Source organism: Entelurus aequoreus, linkage group LG25, assembly GCF_033978785.1.
Source record: "Entelurus aequoreus isolate RoL-2023_Sb linkage group LG25, RoL_Eaeq_v1.1, whole genome shotgun sequence".
Lineage (NCBI taxonomy): Eukaryota > Metazoa > Chordata > Actinopteri > Syngnathiformes > Syngnathidae > Entelurus > Entelurus aequoreus.
The window spans coordinates 17110707-17136224 of NC_084755.1; the positions used below are offsets into that span (position 1 = coordinate 17110707).

Genomic DNA, 25518 nt, shown 5'->3' on the forward strand with positions numbered 1-25518 from the left:
TCTCCAAGGTTTCTCATAGTCATTCACATTGACGTCCCACTGGGGTGAGTTTTCCTTGCCCGTATGTGGGCTCTGTACCGAGGATGTCGTTGTGGCTTGTACAGCCCTTTGAGACACTTGTGATTTAGGGCTATATAAATAAACATTGATTGATTGATTGATAGGAGAAAAAATGCTTTATTTAAATAAATATATTACTTATGAAGCAAGTTCGAGTACCATTGGCAAATTTTCACCTAGTCCCGGCCTTGGCGTGCTGCCCGCCTTGGCACGCATATATGTGTCCTGTTTTTGGGATTTCAGAATATGGTCAGCCTATCATTGAGTCAACCAAGGCAAATACTGTAAAATATAAGCATTACATAAACAAACATTAACCTGCTTTTAACCTTAACCTGTCATGATCCGGATCATGTTTTTGTTATGTTCTGTTATTTTTGGACTCCCTTAGTTCCTGTTTTTGTGCACCCTTGTTAGTTACCATGGTTACTTATTATTTCCACCTGTCTCTGATTAATGTTCGCCCGCTCACCTGCTTCCCGAGCACTAATCAGAGGCATTATTTAAGCTTGCGCTTTGCCAGTCAGTCGGCCTGGCGTCATTGTTTGCGACACGCAACCGCTTACGTAAGTTTTGCTTGTCTCCTAGCCTATGCTAAGTGTTAGCTTCGAGTGCGATTGGCACGTGTTACTTTCGACTTGTTTTCTGTTTTTGGTGCTTCTTTGGATTGTTCAAAGAATAAAGCATGTTCCTACCTGCACGTCCTGTCCGGAGTGGTCCGTTTGAATCCAGGGGGAATAGAGATGTCCGATAATGGCTTTTTTGCCGATATTCCGATATTGTCCAACTCTTAATTACCGATACCGATGTATACAGTCGTGGAATGAACACATTATTATGCCTAATTTTGTTGTGATGGATGCATTAAACAATGTAACAAGGTTTTCCCAAATAAATCAACTCAAGTTATGGAAAAAAATGCCAACATGGCACTGCCATATTTATTATTGAAGTCAAAGTGAAAAATTAAAAAAAATAAAAACATTTAAAAAATAAATAAATAAAAGTCAAAGTTTTTAACATGCCTCAAAACAGCAGCTTGGAATTTGGGACATGCTCTCCCTGAGAGAGCATGAGGAGGTTGAGGTGGGCAGGGTTGGGGGGTGTATTTTATAGCGTCCCGGAAGAGTTAGTGCTGCAAGGGGTTCTGGGTATTTGTTCTGTTGTGTTTATGTTGTGTTGTCATTCTTGTTTGGTGTGGGTTCACAGTGTGGCGCACATTTGTAACAGTGTTAAAGTTGTTTATACGGTCACCCTCAGTGTGACCTGTATGGCTGTTGACCAAGTATGCGTTGCATTCACTTGTGTGTGTGTGTGTGAAAAGCCGTAGATATTATGTGACTGGGCCGTGTTAAAAAGTCATAAATTATACTTTTTGAAACAGATACCAATAATTTTGAAACCGATACCGATCATTTGACATATTTTATTCTACAATATGATCATTCTTGTGATTTAGGGCTATATAAATAAACATTGATCGATTGATTGATTCAACTTACACCTGAAACTTATTCAACAGCCCAATGATGTGCAAATGACCCAGTTTTAAGTACCAACTAAGGATCACATTCTATGTCAATAAAGCAGAATTTGCACTTTTCAATTTGCTTTGGTTAATCAATTAACTGTATGAATATTATTTACTTAAAATAGCTTAAACTAAATAATCAAATAAAGCACACAATTTAACAACTGCAAAGCAGTCAATACAGCGTGACCTTTTAACCTCTCAACAGGCAACACATATTTGTTTGCTCCATAAGCACAGACCTCGGCTTCTGACTGTGTTCCAAACAGTGAAAAAGATGTGATCTTACCGGTAGCTTCTTCGATCTTTTCCTTTTCCCAATGCGTTTGAGTCCAATGATTTAGCACGCGGCGTCGCTGCTCTGCAAGACCACTGGACAAAGTTCTGAGCAGCCAAACATTTCTGGGGTGCTGGCGTGAGCTGCCAATTAGGCTGATTGTGCTCACCTGTGCGCTCCACTGTGGAGAGGCGGAGGCTGGTGTCATCAGCACGCGCTCACAGGCCAACCTCCCCTCGGACAGATCGCCACAACAAGTATTGTTTTGCTAATCAGCATACATTCTGCTTATTAATGAAGACAAGAGACACAACATGGATTATTCTTATTCTGCTCCCTTAACAGATGCAATCCACTTTGCAGGGACCCCATCAAGTCATAAAAATGGGGTCCCACGGGAAATTTTTGGGGTCCCTCTTTTTTGGAAGCGTTTTGAAAACAATTGATACATGTATGCATTATCCTGTTTAGGGCTGCAACAACTAATCGATCAAATCGATTAAAATCGATTATAAAAATAGTTGGCGATTAATTTAGTCATCGATTCGTTGGATCTATGCTATGCGCATGCGCAGAGGCTATTTTTTTTAAAATAAACCTTTATTTATAAACTGCAACATGTACAAACAGCTGAGAAACAATAATCAAAATAAGTATGGTGCCAGTATGCTGTTTTTTAAAATAAAATACTGAAAAGGATAGAATACATTTCTATCCTTTTGTCTCTTTTATCCGATTATTAATCGATTAATCGAAATAATAATCAACAGATTAATCGATTATCAAATTAATCGTTAATTGCAGCCCTAATCCTGTTATATCTCACTTTCTATATTGTGTTTTGGAAAAAGGCTGTCATAAACGTCACTTAATTCATTAAACAAATAATACAAAAATAACACATTTTTATGCATATGTAAATTTGTTCGTTACAAACATTCATTCGCTTTCTTCTTTCCTTCATGGATCTTCACAGGGACGGCGTGGCGCTGTTGGGAGAGTGGCCATGCCAGCAATCTGAGGGTTCCTGGTTCGACCCCCACCTTCTACCAACCTAGTTGTGTCCTTGAGCAAGACACTTCACCCTTGCTCCTGATGGGCCGTGGTTAGGGCCTTGCATGGCAGCTCCAGCCGTGAATGTGTGTGTGAATGGGTGAATGTGGAAATAGTGTCAGAGTACATTGAAGGTAGAAAAGCGCTATATAAGTATAACTTTGGCCGGTATTTTTTTCTATATTTTTATTGTAATATTTTTTTAGAATGTGTTTGTTCTATTTTTGGCCAAAGTAATAAGACAAATAAAACAATCAGAAGTTGTCTTTATTTTTTGGTTTTAACGCCTCTTTGGTCCACATTTTCCAAAAACAATGTGGACTCGTCAGACCACAGAACACTTTTCCACTTTGCATCGGGCCCAGCGAAGTCAGCGGCGTTTCCGGGTGTTGTTGATAAATGGCCTTCGCTTTGCAGAGTAGAGTTTTAACTTGCACTTACAGATGTAGCGACCAACTGTAATCATACTTGCCAACCTTGAGACCTCCAAATTCGAGAGATGGGGGTGTGTAGGTTGAGGTGTGGGGGGGAGGGGGATGCATATATTTACAAGTATTTCTTATAATATATATATATATATATATATATATATATATATATATATATATATATATATATATATATATATATATATATATATATATATATATATATATATATATATATATATATATATATATATAAATAATCCTTTCATGAATGAGTATATCCGTTCGGCCACCATGTTCAATGGAGAAGTCTGATCTACAAAATGTGCAGGCAACATACCCCTCCCCCTTCGAGCTGTCCTGGATAAACTGAAATTATTTTTTCCAATCATTTTGAAACTTGCATGCGTACTTCTTTTTCTTACTCGTCGTCGCCACGTCTCTTCTTCGTTCTTCTGCTTCGTCTCGGTTATGTTTTTGGACATTACTACTTGCCGTAGTTTTGAAGCAATGCATGATGGGAATCCGGATATTGTGTGTAAGTGTATTAACGTGCCAGCTGGAATAAACACACGCTGAGAAATAGCTCCGTGCCTGCCTACTTTATGAGTTATAGATAAACCTATGGATAACGGAGACATATATAATAGTCTCCTTTTCAGGTGAGAGAGGACGCAAAAGGCAGTGCCTTGAAGGCACGCCTCCAATATTGTTGTCCGGGTGGAAATCGGGAGAAATTCGGGAGAATGGTTGCCCCGGGAGATTTTCGGGAGGGGCACTGAAATTCGTGAGTCTCCCGGGAAAATCGGGAGGGTTGGCAAGTATGACTGTAGTTACTGAGGCCCCTGAGCTAAAATGAGTTTGACTTAAGGCATCATTAAAATCCTTTAGCCATTACGATATAGTCTTTGCATGTATTGCAGGAATTTGATTTACATTTTGACGACTAGCCTACTGTTATTTAATGTGACAAACCTAAAGTTCAATTTACGGATGCAAATCCACAGCGAATATTTCTGAAATGCAACCGGCGACATTTAAATACCAAGCAGACGAGCAATGAAGTCAATCAACAACAACTGAGACAATATGCTTCATATGTTTGTTTTATTATTATTGCAGCTAACACAATGTGTGTGGAATGATTGTTACAAAATCAAATACACAAGTAGATAAATAGACACTTAAGGAAATCACCCCAAACATGTTCAACACGGGAAATACAAGGAAGCTAAAAAAGCTCTTTGATACATCCTCAAACCACTGTAGAAGACACTGATTCCCATATGGGGAAATTTGAAATACACTAAAGTTTTACACTTGTTAGGCTGGATGTTTACATTATTACTTTAAAGACATCAACTGTAAGTTCAGGGTTTTCTCCTAAACTGCCATATACCTGTGGTGGTGGGGGCGCCGTTATGGGTGTGGTCACTATGATGTCATCAAGGAATTTGCATAAATTGCTATGATTTTCTTGAAAAAGGCTCACATAATTTATACATGATTTTAAAACAATTCGGTTATTATTAATTAGTTTTAACATATAATTTTCAATTTTTTTTATTTTGCCATATTTAAAATGGTAGCTTTTTGTACAATGATTTTTGTGTTTACATACTTTTTATTTTTATTTTTATAATATTTATTTAAGCATTTGATAGGGAAATCATAATACAGGTACTGAGAAAAACGAGACTTCCCCCCACCCCAAAAAAAAAAAAATGGAAAAAAATGAATAAAATACAAATAAAAAAATTCAAATAAAATACAAAAATTACAACAAAAAAAAAACCATTACAAAAAGTGTAAAAATAAAATAAGAATAACACCCTCCGTCCTACATTTCAGTCACAGTGGGTAGCAAGTACTGCCTTCCTCTTCACCACAAGCAGATAGAGAATCACACGAACCGACTAAAAAAATAAATAAAAAAATGTAAAAAAATAAAAATCACAAACATACAGAGAAGTAAGTGTCACTGAATAAAAACAAACAAACAAAAAACAAAAGAGTTGAGGTAAGTGTAAAGATTCATTGTCAACAGTGAGTGTCACGTTTTTCTGATTGGTGGATTAACCAGGACACCTCATTAGCATCAGGCTAATAGTACTCTTTGAAGTTCTGTGTATTGCTTGTTCTGCGCCTTAAAATGGATTAGAAATGTAATATTTAAAGACATGGTGTTCTTTAGTTAATGATAATACATTTATTATTTTAAAACATGTTCCCAGAGGGGTTAGTGCGTCTGCCTCACAATACGAAGGTCCTGGGTTCGATCCTGTGCGGGATCTTTCTAATTGGCCCTAGTGTGTGAATGTGAGTCTGAATGTTGTCTGTCTATCTGTGTTGGCCCTGTGATGAGGTGGCGACTTGTCCAGGGTGTACCCAGTCTTCCGCCCGATTGTAGCTGAGATAGGCTCCAGCACCCCCCGCGACCCCTAAGGGAACAAGCGGTAGAATATGGATGGATGGATGGATGTTCCATCACTAGCAGATTGATTGAGAATTACCTGATTTTGAAGTCTATATCATGTGTGAAAAGGTGACCACAGATGAGGCGCTAGCTGTTCAAAGTCGGGAACCGGGGTGGACCACTCATCTGTGCATCAATTGGGGACATCTCCGCGCTGCTGACTTGTCTCCACCCAAGATGATCTAAGGCTGGCCCCACGGACTGGACTCTCATACTACTAACTAGATCAACTATGGACTGGACTCTCATACTATTAACTAGATCCACTATGGACTGGACTCTCACACAATTATGTTAGATCCACTATGGACTGGACTCTCATACTATTAACTAGATCCACTATGGACTGGACTCTCACACTATTATGTTAGATCCACTATGGACTGGACTCTCATACTATTAACTAGATCCACTATGGACTGGACTCTCACACTATTATGTTAGATCCACTATGGACTGGACTCTCACAATATTATGCTAGATCCACTCGACGTCCATTGCACCGGTCGCCCAGGGGGTGGGGGGTATCCCCACATCTGCGTCCCCTCCAAGGTTTCTCATTGTAATCCCATTGGGTTGATTTTTTTCTTGCCCTGATGTGGGACCCTGCCAAATTTTTTTAACCCAATGCGGCCCCCGAGTCCAAAAATTTGGTGACCCCTGTCCTAATCCCTACATTTCAAAATAACAGATCATTTTATTTCAACTGTACTAAATCAAGGAATTGGGTTCAGATTAAGTGGACTGGTCCGGTTGAGGGTTTTTTTCCTGCTCAGTCCTCAATCGTCTGGCCTTGACCAGTCCAAGTGGTCTAAATACTGGCTCAGGTCTCCGTACAAGAATGAAAGTAACTTCTGATTATTTTCCTTTCGCAGTTCCAGCGCTTGTTGATGTATCCCGGATAATACAGTCGATGTGACACGGACGGCTTTTGAGCTGGAGCGCCATTATGAAAAGCAGATGTCCACACGGGAAAATATTAATCCAGGCTCAGTGTAGAATAAGTCAAACAATATGTCCATCCACTGTGGTTAACGAAGGTACACTTACAGCACATTCGCCGACTTGGCTTCCCTTTCCGAACGCAAGACAGGGCTTGACGGATCTGTCTCATAACGTCTGCGAAATCGAATCCTCTCCACTGTCCTGCTGGGTTTATGTCAAAGCTTCCCTCGGTCCAAGTAGCAGACGCTGGATCTTGAGGGCGAGATCGTCAGTGATGGAGCACATGCCGTCTGACGCTTTGCCAGGAGAAAACATCTGCTGATGGTCAAGCAAGTCCCCGCGGTCCAAACCAGGATTTAGTCTGATCCTAGAAACATAATACAGAAACTAATGATTGACCACGTCCTAAAAGAAGAAATACTCACACAATGCATGTAGGAACATGGGCTTAGGGGAAGTTAGAGAAAGTTTTATAAAGCTAATTTCTATTCATCTTATTCATCAATCTGAACAGATCCCATTTGAGTCCCGCCGGATCACTCAGACTAGCACACAAACGTTACATTTGTGTGAGCTGCTCCCAACCAACTACACACAGATCCCTGGACCTCTTGATGCTACAGCCAGAGTTCAGAAACTGAACTGAAATATCTTGGCTCCGTGTTGCTTCTCATCAGGAAGGGCTTAAATCTTGACTTGAATTGAAGACTCTATAATGTCCTGACCTGTTGCCCTAAGTCTCCATTTTTTATGGCACTGGAAAGCATTGTTGGTATTAGGGTTGTATGGTATACCGGTATTAGTACAGTACCGCGATACTAATTAATCATATTCGGTACTATACTGCCTCTGAAACGTACCGGTCCCCCACCCCCCTTACCTCCCAGCCGTCGTCACGTCGTGTCATTGCTGGTTTACTAGCAGACAAGCATGTTCGGCAGCGCACAATCACGGAGTGCTTACAAGCAGACAGTGTGTAGACAGAAAAGGGAGAACGGACGCACTTTGGTTTGAAAACTAAAGATAAAGGTGAAGTTACAACACTGAAACGCACTCAGGAAGAGTTGCTTTAAGACTTGGCTAGCTAGCTAGCGGCTAACGTCCTGTCCCAGTCGGCAGTGTTTTAGCTACTTCTAAATCACTAATCCTTATCTCCATGGTGACAAATAAAGTACGTTTCTTACAAGTATCATCCCTGCAATACGAGGAATAGCTAAACATGCTTCACTACACACCGTAGCTCACAGGCATCAAAATGTAAACAAACGCCATCGGTGGATCTACACCTAACACCCACTGTAATGATACCAAGTACAGGAGCGTATCTAGTCGATAGTACTATGATTACGTCGATATTTTTTTGCATCACAACATCTTCATGTATATTATGTTTATAAACTCAGGAAATACGTCCCTGGACACATGAGGACTTTGAATATGACCAATGTATGATCCTGTAACTACTCGGTATCAGATTGATACCCAAATGTGTGGCATCATCCAAAACTAATTTAAAGCATCCAAACAACAGAATAATAAGTGATTATTACATTTTAAAAGAAGTGTAGATGTTAAAAGAGAAAGTAAGCACATATTAACAGTAAATGAACAAGTAGATTAATAATCAATTTTTTACCGCTTGTCCTTAATAATTTTGACAAAATATTAGAATGGAAAATGACGCAATATGTTAGTGCATATGTCAGCAGACTAAATTAGAAGCCTTTGTTTGCTTACTTACTACTAAAAGACAAGTTGTCTTGTATGTTCACTATTTTATTTAGGACAAACTTGCAATAAGAAACATATGTTTAATGTACCCTAAGATTTTTTTTAAAATAAAGCCAATAATGCAATTTTTTGTGGTCCCCTTCATTTAGAAAAGTATCAAAAAGTACTGAAGTAATTTTGGTACCGGTACTAAAATATTGGTATCGGGACTACACTGGTCGGTATAAAACATTGAACTTTTGCTCATTTCTGAGGAATCCCCTAAAACTCTGAGGGAACCATTCAGGTCAAGCAAGTATTTCAGACAAGAACTGTTGAGTGTTCAGTGCCTTAATCAAGTGCACCTTTGTAGTCTTAGATAGGGACGTATACCGAGTACCGGCATTTTTAGGTACCGGTTCCTAATTGGGTCGGTCCATGCGGACCGTTAAAATTCTGGACTAATGATGCTGCTATTGGTACTTTTTTTTATCCAGCTGACCGTCGTAATTATGACACGCTGTCACATTCATTCAGGCACAGCTGTCCTCCTGTCCCTCACTGACACAAACGCCTCCAATAGTTTGGCCGGCTTTCTGGATCAGTTTGTCAATCCGGTTTAAGTCTCTTTTGCTGGTGCTGCTCCCCCAACAAACCACTGCAAAGTACAGGGCACTGGCCACAACAGACTGAAAAAAGATCTCCAACAGCTTGCTGCACACATTAAAGGACCTAAACTCCCTCAGGAAAAAGAGTCTGCTCATGTCCTTCTTGTATACAGCTTTATTGTTGTCCTTCCAGTCCAGTCTGCTGTTCAAGTAGTTACTTGCTACTACTGCAGCCAGTCGTGGACACGACCACCGATCAAATATCTTCATTGCTAAGTTCTCGATAACTTGACAGCTTCTAATACTATAGTTGGAGCACCACTGTTGAAATAATAACTGACACATCTTTCTTTTACTTGGAAACATTTAAAGGTCTACTGAAACCCACTACTACCGACCACGCAGTCTGAACGTTTATATATCAATGATGAAATCTTAACATTGCAACACATGCCAATACGGCCGGGTTAACTTATAAAGTGCAATTTTAAATTTCCCGGGAAACTTCCGGCTGAAAACGTCTAGGTATGATGAAGTTTGCGCGTGACGTCAATGGTTGAAGCGGAAGTATTGGCACCATTGTATCCCAATACAAACAGCTCTGTTTTCATCACAAAATTCCACAGTATTCTGGACATCTGTGTTGGTGAATCTTTTGCAATTTGTTTAATGAACAATGGAGACTGCAAAGAAGAAAGTTGTTCGGTGGGATTGGTGTATTAGCGGCTGGCTGCAGCAACACAACCAGGAGGACTTTGAGTTGGATAGCAGACGCGCTATCCCACGCTAGCCGCCGACCGCATCGATGATCGGGTGAAGTCCTTCGTCGCGCCGTCGATCGCTGGAACGCAGGTGAGCACGGGTGTTGATGAGCAGATGAGGGCTGGCGTAGGTGGAGAGCTAATGTTTTTAGCATAGCTCTGTCGAGGTCCTGTAGCTAAGTTAGCTTCAATGGCGTCGTTAGCAACAGCATTGCTAGGCTTCGTCAGGCGGTACAGCATTAACCGTGTGGTTACAGGTCCAGAGTTTGGTAGTATTGTTGATCTTCTGTCTATCCTTCCAGTCAGGGGCTTATTTTTTTTGTTTCTATCTGCATTTAAGCACGATGCTATCACGTTAGCTCCGTAGCTAAAGTGCTTCGCCGATGTATTGTCGTGGAGATAAAAGTCACTGTGAATGTCCATTTCGCGTTCTCGACTCTCATTTTCAAGAGGATATAGTATCCGAGGTGGTTTAAAATACAAATCCGTGATCCACAATAGAAAAAGGAGAAAGTGTGGAATCCAATGAGCCCTTGTACTTAAGTTACGGTCAGAGCGAAAAAAGATACGTCCTGCACTGCACTCTAGTCCTTCACTCTGACGTTCCTCATCCACAAATCTTTCATCCTCGCTCAAATTAATGGGGTAATCGTCGCTTTCTCGGTCCGAATCTCTCTCGCTGCTGGTGTAAACAATGGGGAAATGTGAGGAGCCTTTCAACCTGTGACGTCACGCTACTTCCGGTACAGGCAAGGCTTTTTTTATCAGCGACCAAAAGTTGTGAACTTTATCGTCGATGTTCTCTACTAAATCCTTTCAGCAAAAATATGGCAAAATTGCAAAATGATCAAGTATGACACATAGAATGGACCTGCTATCCCCGTTTAAATAAGAAAAATTCATTTCAGTAGGCCTTTAAACTGAAATGTATTGGTACATTGTTATTGTGCTTTTTCTTATTTATTTAGCCTTTTGTTATTCACTTAGAATGTTGAACTAATCCTTAGTTTATTTGGTTTTTAGTACAGATGCTATAAAACTGGCAGGTTAAAAATATATTTTAAAAATTGTGATATAAATGAAGATCGGATAATTTTTTTTCTTTTTGCCATATTGCCCAGCCCTATAGGATGCGATAATCAGCTAGTAGTCATCACAAATAAGGAAGCAACACCACACAAAAGTTTGTAACAACAATATTTGCTCCTCAAAAGACCCTCAAAGTCGAGTGTCTAGCGATTCAGTTATCTACAGGCCAATATTAATCCACTCAAAAAAGTGAAAAAAATGAAGTAATATAATAATCCATTAAGTTATTCAGAAGCAAGATAGCGTCCGCTGACAGGTTTCTAGTCGCCGTTTGACGACACTCCATCACGCCACGTTTGTGTGGCATCAAAACTGTGAACCCACCTAATATGCTAATTCGATAAGATATACGTTATGATATGATGTACAGTACCATGTAGAAGGTATGTTCTCTGCCTACATAAGTATGATTTACAGCTGAATGTAATCATAATAAATAGAAACACAGTGATGGATCTGTTTGGTGTTTACAAGATGATAACATATCTGCATTGCACCTTGCACTGCAAACATATTTGACTTGTTTAAGACTTAAAAAGCAGGAGTTGATAAAAAGACTTCCCTGCTCTGAGATGTTACATGCTGTTAACATCTTGTGCCAATGAACATTTAAATTAAAAGACAGCTGTTTTAACATTTTTATTTACACCGATTACATACGGTACCAATAAGAGTACTGATAAATACCGGTATTGATAAGAACAACGATAAGGGTATTGTATCGATAAAATCTTAACGATATACATCCCTAGTCTTGGATGGTTTATAATTTTACTAACACTAAGGGTAATCATCTCAAAACTCTGAAGAAACCATTTATGACCAGCAAGTGTATTGTGATCCTGAACCATCATCTGCTATGCACAAGGCCACGCTGGCAGTTTTGGACTGATACTGATCTCCAGGTAGTTTTATACTGGCCAAGCAACTGTAGCAGCTGTGAATCACTGCCTTGCTAAAGGGCACCAAAAACTTCTAAAACTGTGAGAAATCCATTCAGGTTCAGGAAGTGTATTGGAACCCAGATAGTTCAATACCCAAGTGTTCCTCATAGTGATCTCTGACAGTCTCTTTACAAGTCTGTGAGGTCTGGTATTCTGGCTTAGCGGTATCATGACCCAGAGCTGTTCAATTCCTAATTTTAGTCCTTAATGGGGTCTGGAACCTGCCTTCCGCTCCCAAAACTAATGTTTGGTTTTCAGAGTATCCTGTCATGAGGTAATGCAAGGAGGCAGCTTTCAAACCCAGAGTTATCGGTACTTGCATAATATGACGTTACAACTGTGGTTGTCATGGCAGCCAAGAGCAGAGACAGGCCTCGAGCTGATTTTGCAAGACTTTAGTCAGTTGGTTCAGCACTCAGACTTCAGTGCCTTGCTCAAAAGCACCTCGTAAGTTCTAGTATGCATACCGGTCTTCTTTCAGCAACTAATCCCAACTGTCATAACTCAGCAAGTCTTGACCCTACCCTTCACTTCGAATGCTATATTTGAAATGTTTGTTTATCAAAACATCCCGAGATGAGGTAACGCAAGTATGTGACCCCCAGACTCCAGGTTACTTACATTATGTGCATTTAACATTGTGGTCGTCATGGCAATGAAGAGGCGGGAACGTCCCCCTTCAGCCGGGGGGAAGGGACGTGCCAGATTAGGTCGTCATCCATCAACATTGTTCATCTTTTTTTCTGGCTGTCTGCTTGTGTACTTGTGAGGAGTCACGTTCTACCAGGGCACAAGGATGAGGCCTCATCCTAAGTGTGGATCTGTCTGAACTTACTTTTCAACTATTGTCCTTTTAGGTTCTTTGCCCTTCCCTTTGGTTTTCCCCTTCTCTGATGCCTCATAGGTTGGAGCACACTGAACCACGTCTCAACCTGCCTCTGAGCCTCAGCATGCCCACGGACGCCTTATCGCATTCTTTCATCTGTCAATCCACTGTACTTGTTTGTGGGCATCTTGCCATGCTCTTACAGACAGGTTCTCGTTCATTTACAGAGAGGTGTACTCTTGTTGAGGTCAAGCATGATTGAGGAGCATCCACATCTACCCCGATTGGTACACAGTGCCCCTCATTGAGCCTGCTGGCAGCCCTGCACAAGTCCGTCATCAGGGTGCTTTGAAGGTCACCGACGCTGCGGTGGGCTATCTTGGCATATCTTCATTCGGTTCCACTAGCAGGATCCGAGCGTTTGAAGCGATATCTCCGTGCCGCCGCATTCTTTACGGTGCTGTCATGACTTGACTTTTCATAGCAACCTACTGAGACCGACTTTTGCCGCAATCTGTTGGATCAGTGAGCGCAGAGTACTGTACTTTCGTTGTTTGTGGCAGAGGTCCGTTTATATAAGAAGACGGCGTGGGATCATCGCAGCATATTTCACTGAAAGATTATAGATTCAAATTACCTGGGGAACTCCATGAGATCTTGTTTCCAGTTTCTTCATGCTCACCTGATCTCATCTGAAAAAGAAGAAAGGATGTTATTCAAAATGGGTTGTCCGACAAGGCCTTAGTTGCTTTTTCCCAAAGACATGATGGAGTCATGGCCATGGATCAAACGAGAAGATTAATTTGTTTGTCTTGGTTACCGTATCTTAGTTAAGTATTACATATTACAACAGTTAGAGATGCTACCTCAGTAGAAGCATTTAAAGGCCTACTGAAATGAGATTTTCTTATTTAAACGGGGATAGCAGATCCATTCTATGTGTCATACTTGATAATTTCGCGATATTGCCATGTTTTTGCTGAAAGGATTTAGTAGAGAACATCGACGATAAAGTTCGCAACTTTTGGTCGCTGATAAAAAAGCCTTGCCTGTACCGGAAGTAGCGTGACGTCACATGTTGTGGAGCGCCTCACATCTGCACATTGTTTACAATCATGGCCACCAGCGGCGAGAGCGATTCGGACCGAGAAAGCGACGATTACCCCATTAATTTGAGCGAGGATGAAAGATTCGTGGATGAGGAAAGTGAGAGTGAAGGATTAGAGGGCAGTGGAAGCGATTCAGATAGGGAAGATGCTGTGAGAGGCGGGTGGGACCTGATATTCAGCTGGGAATGACTAAAACAGTAAATAAACACAAGACATATATATACTCTATTAGCCACAACACAACCAGGCTTATATTTAATATGCCACAAATTAATCCGCATACCAAACACCTCCCCCCTCCCGTCCATATAACCAGCCAATACAACTCAAACACCCGCACAACACACTCAATCCCACAGCCCAAAGTCCCGTTCACCTCCGTAAAGTTCATACAGCACATATATTTCCCCAAAGTTACGTACGTGACATGCACATAGCGGCACGCACGTACGGGCAAGCGATCAAATGTTTGGAAGCCAAAGCTGCGTACTCACGGTAGCGCGTCTGCTATCCAACTCAAAGTCCTCCTGGTTGTGTTGCTGCAGCCGGCCGCTAATACACCGCTTCCCACCTACAGCTTTCTTCTTTGCTGTCTGCATTGTTCATTAGACAAATTGCAAAAGATTCACCAACACAGATGTCCAGAATACTGTGGAATTTTGCGATGAAAACAGACGACTTAATAGCTGGCCACAATGGTGTCCCAATATGTCCGCACAATCTGTGACGTCACGCGCAAACGTCATCATACCGAAACATTTTCAGCAGAATATTTTGCGGGAAATTTAAAATTGCACTTTACTAATCTAACCCGGCCGTATTGGCATGTGTTGCAATGTTAAGATTTCATCATTGATATATAAACTATCAGACTGCGTGGTCGGTAGTAGTGGGTTTCAGTAGGCCTTTAATGTGCCCAGTGATTGACTGGGGACCAGTCCAGAGTTTACACTGCCTCACCCAAAGTCAGCTGGTATAGGCTCCAGCCCCTCTACGACCTTAATGAGGACAAGCAGTGCAGAAAATGGACGGATGGTCTGTTTTAGCGTAATATAATCCTTAATTCTGCACATTCCTGCTTTATTAACTTCTTGCTACAGTCTGACACGCCTTCCAACCTGTTGCTGTGTTTTTCAGCCATTTACTGAACCAAACCAGGCTTTATGCTAACCACATGGCTCATGGTCGTATCGTCACGGACCATTGCAAAAGTCAAGCCTTGATGAGTGACATACAGTAGATCACCTCAGTCCCTAATGTGAAGCTAAGGTTTCAAGTGGAGTTTTGGCTCTACCTAAAATGTTTAGTAAGGATAGAAGCAGTCAATGGAGTTTTTCCTTCTTTGTAGCTATTCTAAATGTGTGTGGCGTGCTGCTTGGATTTATTTAGGTCAACAGGTTCAAGTCAATATTGGATTGAGAAGTTGCAGGTTCCTGAAAGCAGACATGTTTAAGAACAAAACTATGCATGCTCAGTCATCCGTTCATTTTGAGTCACACCGTCTCAGACCTGTTTCCTTGGGAACTAATGTAGGGTTTCCGAGTGACAAAAACTCTGAATGTAAGAACGTTATTTTCCAAGAGCAAAGGGGAAACAGCAATAACATCACACCAGAAACAGGGCGCACATAATCATCATCTTTTACCATACCTTCACCTGACGCAGGGCCCGTTTCTCTTCTATCCTCTTTCGTATTTACCCCCGGTGATCATGAGGTAAGTGAGTTATCATGTGGAACAGCAGGACGCTAGAGCTTCATGTGGCTAAGCTTAGCCTCCAGGGCTGGCAAAGCCTGGTCAAGGGCTAGTCGGGACTTGATTAGCTCGAGGGCAGGGGCTCTTTTTCTAATATCGGACGCCGCTTTGTGTGGAGAGATTAGTTCCTTATGAAAAACCTGCCCCTGCTGACACGCCTGATGGGATCGGTGCCTCCTGCCCGCTACCTCGTCTCGCCTATAAGCTCTCTCCACATGGCGGGTACGATCGCCGAAAGATCAACCATGAAGCTGGACACTCTCAGGAGTAAACAGACATACAAATGTCGCCTCCTGGGCCTTCGGTTTTCCACGACTCAGATGAGTCATTCATTGGTTTTCACTGACTTTATCTCCTTCAATGAAAATCACAAGGTGGACCACATCCAGCTGTCAACAACCAACTGATAAGCCCATGTTGGAAAACAAATCAGGTGGAGTAACTCTCAAGGGATTTATTTCGGCTGGCATCCGCGAAGATGACTAAGGCTTTAAAGATGATTTCAATTATTTGATATAACTTCTGATGGTCCATTAGTTTGCAATAAAGCTGCGACTTTAGAAGATGTGTAAACAGGAAGTTGCAAACAAACCCCTTTGGACGTTTTTCCAGATGTGTGATTTCTTTTAATTAGCGAGTTTTCCGACATGAAGCTCATTTAAACGTTTCAGCCACAACATTCTACTGGGTAGACGCCTGCACCAAACAAATCTCATATACACAGAGACAAATACATGACTAAGTGGTCGGTGTATACACACAGGCACATGGAAGGCACACAAACTAGTCCAGGACACACTGGCACAACCTTGCGCCAGTGGTCCCTTAAAACCAGTCATGTGAAACAAGGCGTTTCTTTCTGCAAATCAGATTACATCTCCAGGCTGAGGTCTGCAGGTCCACACATGCATTCTCATTTGAACTGCACTATTAGAATTAACCTGTAAGAAATACCCAGAAAAGTGCGATTAAAAAGCATGAAAAAGCAAGCGAAGGTATAGGATTGACTTTGTCAAACATAATCGCAAAAGTCTGTGGTTGAACTCCTTTAGTAGCAGAGCTGAGAAGAGGAATGAGAGCACTTGCAGCAACATGTTTTGAGTGTGCTTAGAAGGAATGCAAAAGATAGATGATTAACAAATTATTCATCTCGTATTCAGGTTACCACGTCACCCACAATCTTGATTGATATTGTCAGCTGAGTGGTATTAATTCAACAGCAAGTTAATTATTCTAGTTGAAGATTACAGTAGTTTGGAAAGTACCGTATAAAAAAAAACCAAAAACTGCCAATGGAAGACTTGGCTTCTACTTAACTCTGGCAATTATTCCTTGGTTATTAAATCAAAAGTATTGGAAATCACAGACCTGGTACAGTACCAAGCAAACATTATGCTACCCAATAACGCATGACACCTTTTTTCAACAAGAGGAATAATTATCAGTGAGTTTATTTTAATATACAGTCGTGGTCAAAAGTTTACATACACTTGTAAAGAACATAATGTCATGGCTGTCTTGAGTTTCCAATAATTTCTACAACTCTTATTTTTTTGTGATCGAGTGATCGGAGCACATACTTGTTGGTCACAAAAAACGTTCATGAAGTTTGGTTCTTTTATGAATTTATTATGGGTCTACTGAAAATGTGACCAAATCTGCTGGGTCAAAAGTATACGTACAGCAATGTTAATATTTGGTTACATGTCCCTTGGCAAGTTTCACTGCAATAAGATGCTTTTGGTAGCCATCCACAAGCTTCTGGTTGAATATTTGACCACTCCTCTTGACAAAATTGGTGCTGTTCAGCTAAATTTGTTGGTTTTCTGACATGGACTTGTTTCTTCAGCATTGTCCACATGTTTAAGTCAGGACTTTGGGAAGGCCATTCTAAAACCTTAATTCTAAGCCTGATTTAGCCATTCCTTTGCCACTTTTGACGTGTGTTTGGGGTCATTGTCCTGTTGGAACACCCAAGACCCAACCTCCGGGCTGATGATTTTAGGTTGTCCTGAAGAATTTGGAGGTAATCCTCCTTTTTCATTGTCTCATTTACTCTCTGTAAAGCACCAGTTCCATTGGCAACAAAACAGGCACACAGCATATAACTACCACCACCATGCTTGACAGTAGGCCTGGTGTTCCTGGGAAACATATTGCTGGGTATTGTGGCCAAACAGCTACATTTATCATCTGACATCACATGGACAAAGACAATACCTTCTGGAGGAAAGTTCTGTGCTCCAATCATTCTATCACAAAAAAATAAGAGTTGTAGAAATTATTGGAAACTCAAGACAGCCATGACATTATGTTCTTTACAAGTGTATGTAAACTTTTGACCAAGACTGTATATAACTGCAGATGAAGATGAAGTCTAACAAACGAGCTTTGTTCTTCTCTTGGTTCAGTACAACAGTTTGGCCTACAAAAATAAAGAGGAGTGACACTTCTCACTTCGAATACACAATTTTCACAGCCTTTGATCAGTTCGATAAGATGACAAAACATTTTAGCTAGTATTGGTTTTATTTGAACACTAATACAGTTTGCAGTTAAATAAAGGAGGAGTGAACATCCCAACAACAAAGTAAAGACTTTATAAACAAGTTGTGACAACGTTCACGACACATCGCCTGCTGCAAAACATCAAATAGTTTTTGTATATTTTTAGTGCGGGGACAAGTGCGTCCGTCTCCAATAATGTCCACACCTGTCTCCATCTAAACACTCCATCTAAACGCACGACGGGAAGCGAGAGAAAATGATGAAACCAAGCGCTTGGCTCAGTTTACTCCGAGGGTAAATCTCCGGAGCAAAGTCTGTGTCTTTCGTCCGCCATGATTATCAAACCAAACGACTCTAGTGCGCATGCGCCTTACTTTGTGTTGCCTAAAATGCATTAATAAATGACGGTTTTTCAGTAATTAAAAAATTAGATGATATTTTATCGCAAATTATCAATATACCGTTTCCTGTTACATCCCTAGTCTTTTGACCATTCCTCAGTCAAAGGTGTGTATTTTATTAAATCCCATTCCACTTAGGATTTTTGTAGCATTTTCATAAAATTTGTTAAACATTGTGTCAAGAATTTCACATAAATTAAAATGGATTTTCTGCAATTGGGCTTTCTAAGCTTCTACCTTCCAAATATGGTTGTACAGTGTTCCTTTGATTTAGGAACCCCTCATTATACAAACCTTTTGATTTACGAACCACCGACCTTATAAACATATGCTTTGTTATACGAACCTTGTATCAATGTACGAACATTTCATCCACTCATTGTGTGCCTGCATCACATCCATTGTATTCTTTGTGCTGTCGTTAGCTACCGTGCTAATTGATACTAAGTGGCTATTAACTGTTTTTTAACCTTTTTACAGCATTTTTCTGGTTTGCGAGCTCAATAGGAGTCAAAAGAAAGCAATGGACAAGCGATGTGTGGTTTGAAACATTCAAAAAGTAACCACAGCGTTGTCGACACAGTCCTCCATTTTTCTTCGGCTGCACACCAAGAAGATTACCCAACAAGAGATAGGGTGAGAAGCTCTGTCATCCGGGAGGAGCTTAGAGTAAAGCCGCTGCTCCTCCACATCGAGAGGAGCCAGATGAGGTGGTTCGGGCATCTGGTCAGGATGCCACCCGAACGCCTCCCTAGGGAGGTGTTTCGGGCACGTCCGACCGGTAGGAGGCCACGGGGAAGACCCTGGACACGTTGGGAAGACTATGTCTCCCGGCTGGCCTGGGAACGCCTCGGGATCCCCTGGGAGGAGCTGGACGAAATGGCTGGTGAGAGAGAAGTCTGGGCTTCTCTGCTTAGGCTGCTGCCCCCGCGACCCGACCTCGGATAAGCGGAAGAAGATGGATGGATGGATGAAGAATTGAATACAATAGTTTTATTTAAAAAAATGTGTGTTTTCAACCATGTACCCAGACTGGATGTTAAAGTTAGAGTTTTGTGATTTCAAACTGAGTGCACCACAGGGCTAGTGACAAGTGTGTGTGTGCCATGCAAATAAGAACACTTCAGCTTGAATGAGTTTAGTTTAGTTTAGTTTATTAAGGATCCCCATTAGTCTACACCGCAGTGGAGACTATTCTTCCTGGGGTCCAGGCAAAAACATCACACAATCACAAAACAAAAGATTAAAATGCAGTACAACATGATCAAATAATAAAATGGTGTAATACAAAAATAGCAACAACAAAGAACCAAAAAAATAATAATAACTTCGAGTTTACATAATATTGTTCATACCAAAGATAAAAAGAGCAATATAAAAATATATATATATATATATTTTTGCAAAAATAAAACAAAGAACCAATGGCCTAAAATATACACATTAGTGTACCAAAGACAAACTATAAGTGACGAAAAAAGTACCATCCACCATTTTCTACTGCTTGTCCCATAATCAATAAAATAGTCAATAGTCAATAAAAACAGTCATGACATTAGGTACAATCTAGAATAATCTCTTTCCGCAATACTTCTCCTCTTAGTCTATTCTTAAAAACCACTCTGCTGGTGATTGATACCAGATATTGTGGAAGTCGATTCCAGTAAGTGATTGCCCTATACATTACAGTCTTTTTCAAAACATCACTTTTGGGTTTAAGACGGGTGAAAGCACCTCTTAGGGCTAACCTAGTACCATAGTTGTGACTTTCACTAGCAAGCAACAGCTGAGAATACAGATATGAAGGTTTATGGTATGTATAGATTGTTTTTAAAAATAGAATCAAAGTACACGCTAGTCTTTCACCAACTCTCATCCATGACAATTCATTATGCATTATCTCAACGCCGGTCCTAAATGAGCAATGGAGAGCTAGTCTGGCAGCTCTGTTTTGGGTAAGCTGGATTTTATTTAGTTCTTGTTTAGATGCATTAGACCAGATTGCTGGGCAGTAGTCAAGATGTGACAATACAAGGGATTGTATAACTTGTTTCGTAGTTGTGTTAGTTAAAAAATAGGCACTTCTTCTTATGATTGAGATGCTTCTGCTCATTTTTGTTACTATGTTATTAATGTGAGTGGCCCAAGATAGTCTTTCATCTATTGTAACTCCCAGCAACCTGGCTTCTTTAACTTGTTCAATATGAACTCCGTTCAAAGAAACATTCAATATGCGTTCCTTTCTATGAGCATGTTTTGAGCAAATAACAAGACATTTTGTTTTGGAAATATTAAGTTTCATCTTATTTTCTGTAACCCATTTAGAAATCTGCATAACCTTTTCTTGTAGTATACCGCTCAGGTCTGTGCAATTATCAGCATAAGCATATATTGTTGTGTCATCTGTGTAAATTGCACAGCAACCATTCTTTAAAATACATGACATATCATTTACAAATATTGAGTATAATAAAGGTCCCAGGCAACTTCCCTGGGGAATACCACAATATAATGTTTTAATATTTGAAAGGGTTCCATTGAACATGACACATTGCTGTCTGTTGACTAGGTAGCTTTTCATCCAGTTAATCGCTGAGAGTTTAAAACCATAAGCAGACAGTTTTATAAGTAGTAGTTTGTGGTCAATAATATCAAAAGCAGCACTAAAATCTAATAGCACTTTGCCAACTAATAATTTACTGTCAATTTGTTTTAGCCAGTCATCTGTTAATTGTGTGAGAGCTGTGCATGTTGAATGGCCAGTTTTATATGCATGTTGAAAGTCTGAATTAATGTCATTTATAGAGAAATAATTTTGAATTTGCTTAAATATAATTGTTTCCATTAATTTTCCTAATACTGGTAAAATGCTAATTGGCCTACTATTCGATCCAGTGAATGCTTCTTTCCTATTTTTTGGTAGAGGAGTTACTCTAGCAACCTTCCATACTTGAGGATAGATTCCTTCTTTAAAACTTAAGTTAAAAATATAACATATAGGACTGGCAATTATTCCAGCTGACAATTTTAAAAGTCTACTATCTAGATTATCATGACCACAAGGTTTGTCAGATTTCAACTCAGACAATAGATTTTCAATTTCCAATACGTTAGTGACTGAGAATTCAAATTTACATTTTTTGTCCTGCATGATATCATTTCTAATAAGTGACTCAGATAGAATACAATTTACAAGCAGCATGCCATTTCTTATAGTGTCAACTTTACTTATGAAATAATTGTTGAAGTAATCAGCGATTTCTTTGGGCTTGGTGATAAAGCCTTCACCTGATTCAATAAATGCTGGTGTTTTCCCATTTTATCTCTACCCATGATTTGATTGAGAGTACTCCAAAGTTTTTTTCCATCATGTTTAATTTCTTCAATTCTAGATTGGTAGTACACCCTTTTTTTCTGTTTATTTAATTTGGTGACTTTGTTTCTTAAAGAGCGATATGCTAGCCAGTCCTCTGAGCTACCTGAATCTACTGCAACTCTTTTCCGTATATCTCTATCTTTCATCAAGTTTCTCAGGTCAGAGTCAAGCCAAGGGGCTTTGACAGATCTGACGGTGAGCTTCTTGATGGGTGCATGCTTATCACAGACAGAAGAAAATGACTTCATGAATTCATGCAGAGCTGCTTCAGTATGAGTCTTGGATCTACGATCACTACATACCCGAACATCCCTAAGTAATTCATTTTCTTTTTAATTTTCAAACTGAGTCGTACTGTAAAAAGGTTGGACCTAATCAAAGCCAGACTACCGGAGGAAGTACGAAAGAAGTCGCAACGACCAAACTTAAATGAGGCTCCAAGCCGCTAATCAGAAAGCCATTCAACAACATCAGCGCGTCCATCAGCGGTAATCAACAAGCAGACTTTGAAAGAAGTGAAGTACGTATTTATCAAGTAAGAAAAACAATCACTGTGGTTTCCGCGTTCAACGTAATGAAGACAATCCTAAACCTAGAAGAGGGCGTGTGGCAGCAGAGCTCAATTCAAGTTCAACTGGAGGGGTGATGAGGGAGGCCCAGTCTATCTTCACAATGACACCTGAGATGACCGGCGATGGCGACTGGTGAGGAAACAGCGGGACGGCGCCTGAGTTAGGACTGCCATGGATGCTTGGATAAAAGGACAGGAAAGGGTGGCGGAAAAGGGGGGAGTGAAGGTGGTCGTGGTTCTAGTTACACCAGGAAGAGCTCACTCATCCCGCAGATAACCTGCCGCACCTGCAGAGGCCAGGATATGAATCCGGCTAACGCTGCCAACGGAATGCAGCTGACAATTGGTCACCTGGGCTTTCAGGTTGGTACCCTCTGGGTCAGTGGTTCTCAAACTTTTTTTTCCACCAAGGACCACCTACGAAAACAATTGGCGCTCCAAGTACCACCACATCAAAATACAGTTATGTAGTTGGCCTAAGTAATCAGCAATTACTAGACAGAGGTTAGTGCTAGTGCCTCACAATACGAAGGTCCTGGGTTCGATCCTGGCCTCGGGATCTTTCTGTTCTCCCCGTGACTGCGTGGGTTCCCTCCGGGTATTCCGGCTTCCTCCCACCTCCAAAAACATGCACCTGGGGATAGGTTGATTGGAAACACTAAATTGGCCCTAGTGTGTGAATGTGAGTGTGAATGTTGTCTGTCTATCTGTGTTGGCCCTACAATGAGGTGGCGACTTGTCCAGGGTGTACCCCGCCTTCCGCCCGAATGTAGCTGAGATAGGCTCCATCACCCCCGCGACCCCGAACGGTACAAGCGGTAGAAAATGGATGGATGAAGGTTTTATTTAACAAGTACCGTATTTTTCGGACTACAAGGCAAACTTAAAATCCTTTCAAACTCAACAGTGCACCTTATAACCCGGTGCGCCTAATGTACGGAATCATTTTGGTTGCGCTTACCGACCTTGAAGCTATTTTATTTGGTACATGGTGAAATGATAGGTGTGACCAGTAGATGGCAGTCACACATAAGAGATACGTGTAGACTGCAGTATGATGAAAGTCACATATAAAAGATACGTGTAGACTGCAATATGACTCAAGTAAACAACACCAAAATGTTATATGTTCCATTGGAAATATAGAATATTACACACGGCGCTCAAAAATCAATCAAAATGTTTTAGTACGACTTTGGTAAGCTATGAAGCCACACCGCTTGATGGATTCAACTATGCTTCAACATACAAGTATTATTATGGTGTGTGTATAAGGTAAGACATATTATCTTGTTTTGTTTCGCAAAATTATGCAAAAGCAACTTTTATTACCTTCTGGTACCTGCTGATCTGTATATGGGATCTGCATGAGTCCTGAAATCCAGTAGTCCGTGCCGACACCGTAGTTGATAAGCTTCTCCATTTCTCTATCTTCTTGTTATGGGACATTCATCCTCCGCTGTTGCCATTTGTAATATAAAGTAGTGTAAAGTTCTTACTTATATCTGTCAGTAAACTCGCCATGAATGTTGTTATGAGTTATTGACATTTTTAAGGCTCCAATTATTATATAATCTCAAATATTCCACTTAAACATTTTATTGGGTGAAAATATTGCACATTTTGTGTTTTTTCCATAAAAAAACAGGGTTTTCTTTGAAAAAAAGAGCATACAACTTAAATATTGAAAAACGTTATATTGACAGATAGACCTAATCTTTATCTAGAGATTTAAACCTTGAATAATAATAATAATACTGAATAATGACACATTTAAAAACATATTTTTTTGACCAAAAGCCTTTGGGGTCCCCCGGGATCAAGCCTGAGTGGAGGCCTAAATGTATAGTTTTTATACCAGGGGTGTCCAAAGTGCGGCCCGTGGGCCATTTGCGGCCCGCAGCTAATTGTTTACCGGCCCGCCACACATTCTGGAAATACTATTGTAAAAATAAAAAAGAACATTAAAAAAAGTGGAATGAGGTAAAATCTAACGAGAAAAAGTTGCAATGTTGACACAAAAGCTGCCATGCAGGCTTTTTTTTTTCTTTTGTCTTTCTTTATTTTTCTTTTTTTGCCATTGCTCAAAAAAAAAAATTAGGACAAAAAATCCATGTTATAATGAATTATTTTCAGGGCTCAAATTACTTCAAATATTTCACTTTAAAATGTTTTATGTGGTAAATATTGCATATATTGTATAGTAGCCATATAAAAACATCAAAGTTTTCTTTGACAAAAGCGCATAAAACAAACAAAATAATTGTTCCAGCATAAAATCGACAGATATATCTGAAGTTGATCTCGTAACTTAAGTGTTGAAAGTAAAAGAAAAACCTAATCAAAATGTATCACTTTATGAGTGGGGCACCTTTTGGATCCCGAATATATTTAGTGATTTTTAATTTATCTTTTCACGGTGATTACTCAAAAATATGAAATAATTAAAATCAAATGTGTGCTGCATTATTGATCTTTTAGGGCTGTAATTACTAAATACTGCATATTTCAGTTTTACTATAAAAAAACTAAGTTGTTTTTGACAGAAAAGCCATAAAACATGTTTTTTAATTTGTATTACTTTATATCAACTTGAAGTTGATATAGAGATTTACTGTAAGCGTGAAATAATTTAAAAAAAATAATAATCTGACTTATTTTTAACATTTTAATGACTGAGACCTTTTATGGTCCCCGGGACCCCTAAAGGTAAAATAAATAAAAAATCCATATACACTACCGTTCAAAAGTTTGGGGTCACCCAAACAATTTTGTGGAATAGCCTTCATTTCTAAGAACAAGAATAGACTGTCGAGTTTCAGATGAAAGTTCTCTTTTTCTGGCCATTTTGAGCGTTTAATTGACCCCACAAATGTGATGCTCCAGAAACTCAATCTGCTCAAAGGAAGGTCAGTTTTGTAGCTTCTGTAACGAGCTAAACTGTTTTCAGATGTGTGAACATGATTGCACAAGGGTTTTCTAATCATCAATTAGCCTTCTGAGCCAATGAGCAAACACATTGTACCATTAGAACACTGGAGTGATAGTTGCTGGAAATGGGCCTCTGAACACCTATGTAGATATTGCACCA

General features: G+C 40.1%; 1 long non-coding RNA gene across 1 annotated transcript in view; it reads right to left on the reverse strand.

Annotated features, from left to right (window-relative positions):
* Nucleotides 1–4473: 4473 nt before the first annotated feature.
* LOC133642857 (uncharacterized) overlaps nucleotides 4474–25518 on the reverse strand; it is a 168864-nt gene continuing 147819 nt past the window's right edge. The window contains exons 3-4 of the long non-coding RNA XR_009824613.1: nucleotides 13346–13400; nucleotides 4474–7137 (exon numbers count right to left, since the gene is read on the reverse strand). This is a non-coding gene — a long non-coding RNA (uncharacterized LOC133642857). The remainder of the gene's footprint in view (nucleotides 7138–13345; nucleotides 13401–25518) is intronic.